The following is a 6,262-nucleotide window of genomic DNA, read 5'->3' on the forward strand; positions in this document are numbered from 1 at the left end:
GGTCCCAGGTCGACGGGCACGTGCACCTTCCGCCGACCACTGGCGACAACATCGATGTACTGTGGGGACCTCACGCCCCACGTGTTGAGCAATTCGGCGGTACGTCCACCCGGCCTCCCGCATGCCCACTATACGCCCTCGCTCAAAGTCCGTCAACTGCACATACGGTTCACGTCCACGCTGTCGCGGCATGCTACCAGTGTTAAAGACTGCGATGGAGCTCCGTATGCCACGGCAAACTGGCTGACACTGACGGCGGCGGTGCACAAATGCTGCGCAGCTAGCGCCATTCGACGGCCAACACCGCGGTTCCTGGTGTGTCCGCTGTGCCGTGCGTGTGATCATTGCTTGTACAGCCCTCTCGCAGTGTCCGGAGCAAGTATGGTGGGTCTGACACACCGGTGTCAATGTGTTCTTTTTTCCATTTCCAGGAGTGTATATTCAGCTAAGACGGCCGGATTGTCTGCAAAAGCTAAACAATGAATATTCAGATTATCTCCTCTCACAATTTTGTAAACTCCTCCTCCTTCCGTTCCTTTTCTCCATTGCCTCTACATAAATTCACATTATTTTTAATTCTGTTAATACTGTTTTATTACTATTTTTCATACTAAAATTATTGTCATTATTTAGGTAACTATGACGTAAAAAGTATACTGTATATGTAAAACCCTAGTGCGATGTGTGAGAGGCCGTGAAGGCTCTGATCTGATAAGGTTAAATAGATGAATAACACCGCATGCGGCCTCAGGTCTGCGAGGAAAATAGTCCACAAGTAAAACTTTGAACATAGCTCCTAAGGTTCAGTGACCGTGTCAGAAATATATTAGAACAAATAAGCCCTCGGTCACAAATATTAAGTCAAAATTGACCAGGTTTCGACGCTACTATGAGCGTCGTCTTCAGAATTAAACTAACTGTTCTAAAACATAATAGGTATACAAGACATTAATAAACTAAAGTGTGTACTGACTGGAAAGAGATGCAGCACTTACAAGTCACATTCTAAAAAAAATCTAAGCCGGAAAGGCGACGTCATGAAAAGTTGTAAATAAGATAAAATGGAGAGCCGCTAAGGTCTGCTCGTACCTGAGTGAACACGGGTTGCAACAAAACGTAGGTGCCCACGTTAGAAAGGGTGCGCAAGTAAACACGGTGTTGCTACGAGCGCCATCTAGTAGCCGCAGAAACAACTAGGCTACTGTACATTGAAAATTAGACACATGAAATTGTAATGAAGCTGTTTCAGGCATAACGTAAGCACTAATAATAATAAGATGAAGTTACATATTTATCTGCTTTAAACACAGATACATTTTGTAACGTAAAAAAAGTCAGTTATGACATACAAGCAAACAGCAAAGACGTAACAGGAAAATAATATTTCGGCAAACTGCATGAGGAAATCTGAATCAAAGATCAAGCAATGGCTTTATACAGTCGAAAACGTTTTTATTTCGCAGCTACAGCTGTTCGTTAAGAATGTTGCCATCATGACGAGATAGATGTTTGAAAATCTCCAATTCCTCTAAAAGATCTAACCTACGCCCCTTCTTTTCGGTATGCAGAATATTGCTATCGCCAGTGGGTAAAGGCACGTGTCCAGTAATTAAGAGATGGTCGGCAAAGGATGAATTTAGGGGACTGGTGCCGTTTTTTCTCAAAAGATGTTCTTTGTATCTGATGGTGAAGGCATGTCCAGTTTGCCCTATATAATAGGAGGAGCAGGTATCGCAGATGATCTTATAAACGCCAGAACTATCTGTAGGGGAGCGAATGGATTTCAAATTACGAATAAAGTTTCTCTTTAGATTATTATTCGTATGCCATATTATCCAGCTGAAAGCAACCGTTGTTGAAAGCGTACTGAAGAGCTAGATATTATATATCAGATTAAAATCGGTTATTCTAGAGGGCCAGTGGAGGTGTGACGAACACTCTGAATGTTTGGCAAAAAGCTATGCGTACAGCCCTGTGGACACGGCTGTTCGTCTTGCGAGACGGTAGTGTAGATGCAGATGCAGAAGAAAGGTGCAACACTTGGTAACAGGAAATTTTGAAAGAAAGCATTGTGGCTCAACCCCACGGTTACCCGAATCAATGTACTCAACTCAAGGTGCCAAAAACAACTCCAAAACTTACAGAGCTACTTCCCGCCTGAACTATACTCTCCATACACTGCGAATTAAGCGCCTCATTACGCCGGCAGTGCACTGACGGCGTAATGAGGCGAAATTGCTACTAACCTGACCGCACCACACGTCGCCAGTCAGCTTCTGGGCAGTTTTTGTGTTCAGAATGAGATTTTCACTCTGCAGCGGAGTGTGCGCTGATATGAAACTTCCTGGCAGATTAAAACTGTGTACCCGACTGGCAGAAGTAAAGCTTTGAGAACCGGGCGTGAGTTGTGCTTCGGTAGCTCAGTTGGTAGAGCACTTGCCCGCGAAAGGCAAAGGTCCCGAGTTCGAGTCTCGGTCGAGCACACAGTTTTAATCTGCCAGGAAGTTTCAGTTTCTGTGTTGTTTAGTCAACTAAAACTGCAGCTTCATTTGCCGCTGTGAGCAGTAGTCTTTCAGGAGGAGTACGACTCCAAACGTCTATTGTATGTTCGCAATACTGACACAGAAGCTGCTTCAGAGGGACCTGCATTCATTCACAGCAGTAATTCCTACCGGTCTAGACACCGAATGTTAACGACAAGGTGTAACACTCGTCCCCGCTCCCTGTCCGCTACGATCTTTTTACGACCACTTTTCTTACACTGTGTTACATACCAGTAGACGTTTTGGACAGTCCGTGACTTACAGAATGTGGAGAAAAATGTGAAAACATCACAAACACAACACAGTATCGTGCGTAATACGGTATAGGATAACCTTTGGCATTCAAAACATTGCCAGGGCCGCTATACCGCTGTCTTAGGAGCTATTGTGAGGATAGGGAGGTCTGGCTATCGTCCCCTAGCGGGAGAATTAGTAAAAAGATCACAAAGTGGCGTTCACAGGGCTTTGTCCTGGGGCCACTCTTTTGGGACGTTAACATGGAACCCCCTTCTGAATGATTTAAAGAGCAGTAACGATGTGCTAGAGGTCATAGCCTATGCAGACGATCTCCTCCGGCTGGTTGGCGGTCGTAGCCGAAAAGACTTGGAACCAAAAATCTCAAGGGCCATATCTATCCTGACCACATGGTGCCATACTACCAAAACGAAAATTTCACCAAGAAAGGCCACATACTTACTACTAAGTGGACAACTTGTCAGGAAACCGATAGTAAGAATACACAACTCACCAGTTCTTCGGCGCCATGAAGGCCGATACTTACGTGTAGTCGTCGATGAGTGATGGAACTATACATCACATATTGACACCATGACGCAAAGATCTCTAGAAACGCTCAATAATTTGATTGGGATTGGTCATAAAAGATTCCACCTGCCACCATAATTAATAAAACTTTACCACAATAGTATCCTGACGTCAATTGTAGGATGCGGGTCAGGAGTCCGGGGTCACAGGTTTAGGAGGGTCATGCTTGCCATGGCTGTAAGAAGAGTGCAGGGAAATATGCTCCTACGTTTCGAAGAGGCATAAGGGACAACTACAGTGGGAGCATTATCAGTATTGATGGGAGATTGTCCTCTTGATATAAAGATTAGGGAACAAGTGGCGTGGTATTGAGTAAAGAAGGAGAAGAGGGACAAAATAATCGAACTAATGGGGTTCAAGTGGGGAACAAATCAGAAAATAAACTAAGGGGGGGGGGGGGAAGGGGGGAGGAGCTATGGCAGGAATAGTGGGACAACGATCAAACGGTCAAACGAGTCGTAGAACATATGAGTTGCTGCCCAACATTATGGAGCGATTATAGCTACAATACTTTAAGCCATCAAGAGGACTGCTGCACTTCCTTACTGGACATGGACGTTACCCGGCATACCTATGCAGGTTTGGGAAGCGGGCTACACCACCGTGTGACTGTGGGGCCACACCAGGCACCCCAGACCATGTGGTGTATGAGTGCCACCTCTTCGACGATGTAGCATCGCAATTAAGACAACAGCTGCCAAATTACGACACGCACCACCTGCTCAGGCATGAGGACCATTTCCAAATCGTGAATAAAAAATGGCTCTGAGCACTATGGGACTTAACATCTATGGTCATCAGTCCCCTAGAACTTAGAACTACTTAAACCTAACTAACCTAAGGACAGCACACAACACCCAGTCATCACGAGGCAGAGAAAATCCCTGACCCCGCCGGGAATCGAACCCGGGAACCCGAGCACGGGAAGCGAGAACGCTACCGCACGACCACGAGCTGCGGACAAATCGTGAATAAACTTGCCAGTGAAATATCCAGCGGCTGCCGGTTAGGAACAACCATTAATAGATCATACCTGATTTAGACTCTATACACCTGTCCTGTTCTGCCGAGGCGTGGACTTGGCCAGCCGCTTCACGGCTGCCATCCGCCACATCTAGGATCAGGGCCTGGGTGCACATTCTAAACGATTCAGACACTCACCAGATATGACTGTAGGATTTAGTAGTAGGTTAGACGTAGGATAAGATAGGATAATTCCATTAGCATAGTACAGCAACGATTTACTATTCTGGTCCAGGCCGGTGCCAGGGGCACGCCCTCTGGGAGGAGCTCGGTGGGCACGGCCAACAATGTAGGTAACGATGATGGAAGTGGATAGCGATCACGTACCCTTCTCTCCTAAGTAAACCATCAAATCTCAATAATACTGAGATCTAGTGACTGGTGGGCAGGGACGATGCGACACTTTTCTGTCACGTTAACAAAATCAGTCCTGGAGATGCAAGCTGTGTGAACAGGGGCCCGTTGTCTTGACACTGCACTACCACTGAGAAACAAACATCGTACCGTATGATGGACCTGATCAGCCAAAAACAGGCACACAATATTTGGCAGTAATGCTGCCTTGCGGGGTAACAGTGTGGCCCATAGAATACCACGACACGACAGTCCAAATCATCGCCGAACAGCTGCCATGTCTGACATGTGGGATGTAAACTCTGAAATTGGAGACAGTTTGCAGCAAAACTGATCTAATGAAATACATTTCTTCTGTTGCTCCATAGTTCAGGTTTTATGGCTCTGGCACCATTTTTTTTTCATTTTACGGGCATTTCCATCACTGATGAGTGGTTTTCGAATTCCAGCTTGCCCTGAAAGTTCCTGTTTCCTTCTGGTAGGGTTCGTGAGTGCGATAGTCAGTTGACTTTTGCAGCTGTCGTACTCTTTATTTTCGCTACAATCTTCTTCAATGACCGTACTTGACGATCACTCAACACACATACACTATGTGATCAAAAGAATCCGGACACCTGGTTGAAAATTGCTTACAAGTTCGTGGCACCCTCCGTCGGTAATGCTGGAATTCAGTATGACGTTGGCCCACCTTTAGCCTTGATGACAGCTTCCATTCTCGCAGGCATACGTTTAGTCAGGTGCTGGAAGGTTTATTGGGGAATAGCAGCCCATTCTTCACGGAGGACTGCACTGAGGAGAGGTATCGATGCCGGTCGGTGAGGCCTGGCACGAAGTCAGCATTCGAAAACATCCCAAAGGTGTTGTATAGGGTTCAGGATAGGACTCTGTGCAGACCAGTCAATTACAGGGATATTATTGTCTCGTAACCACTCCTCCACAGGCCGTGTATTATGAACAGGTGCTCGATCGTGTTGAAAGCTGCAATCGCCATCCCCGAATTGCTCTTCAACAGTGGGAGGCAACAAGGTGCTTAAAACAGCAATGTAGGCCTGTGCTGTGATAGGGCCACGCAAAACAACAAGGGGTGCAAGCCCCCTCCATGAAAAACACGACCACACCATAAAGCCACCGTCTCCGAATTTTACTGTTGGTACTTCACACGCTGGCAACGGCCTTGCCACAGTGGATACACCGGTTCCCTTCAGATCACCAAAGTTAAGCGTTGTCGGGCGTGGCCGGCACTTTGATGGGTGACCATCCGGGCCTCCATGCACTGTTTCCATTTTTCGGGGTGCACTCAGCCTCGTGATGCCAATTGAGGAGCTACTAGACCGAACAGTATCGGCTCCGGTCAAAGACAACCATCATAACGACCGGGAGAGCGGTGTGCTGACCACACGCCCCTCCTATCCGCATCCTCCTCTGAGGATGACACGGCTGTCGGATGGTCCCGATGGGCCACTTGTGGCCTGAAGACGGAGTGACACACACACTACACACGCAGGCAGATTACGTTC

At 46.8% G+C, this 6,262-nt stretch overlaps 1 pseudogene; it reads left to right on the forward strand.

The window, feature by feature from the left end:
- The first annotated feature begins 5,909 nt into the window (after positions 1-5,909).
- On the forward strand, positions 5,910-6,027 carry LOC126208566 (5S ribosomal RNA; annotated as a pseudogene).
- The last annotated feature ends 235 nt before the right edge of the window (positions 6,028-6,262 follow it).

Source organism: Schistocerca nitens, chromosome 1 (genome assembly GCF_023898315.1).
Source record: "Schistocerca nitens isolate TAMUIC-IGC-003100 chromosome 1, iqSchNite1.1, whole genome shotgun sequence".
NCBI lineage: Eukaryota > Metazoa > Arthropoda > Insecta > Orthoptera > Acrididae > Schistocerca > Schistocerca nitens.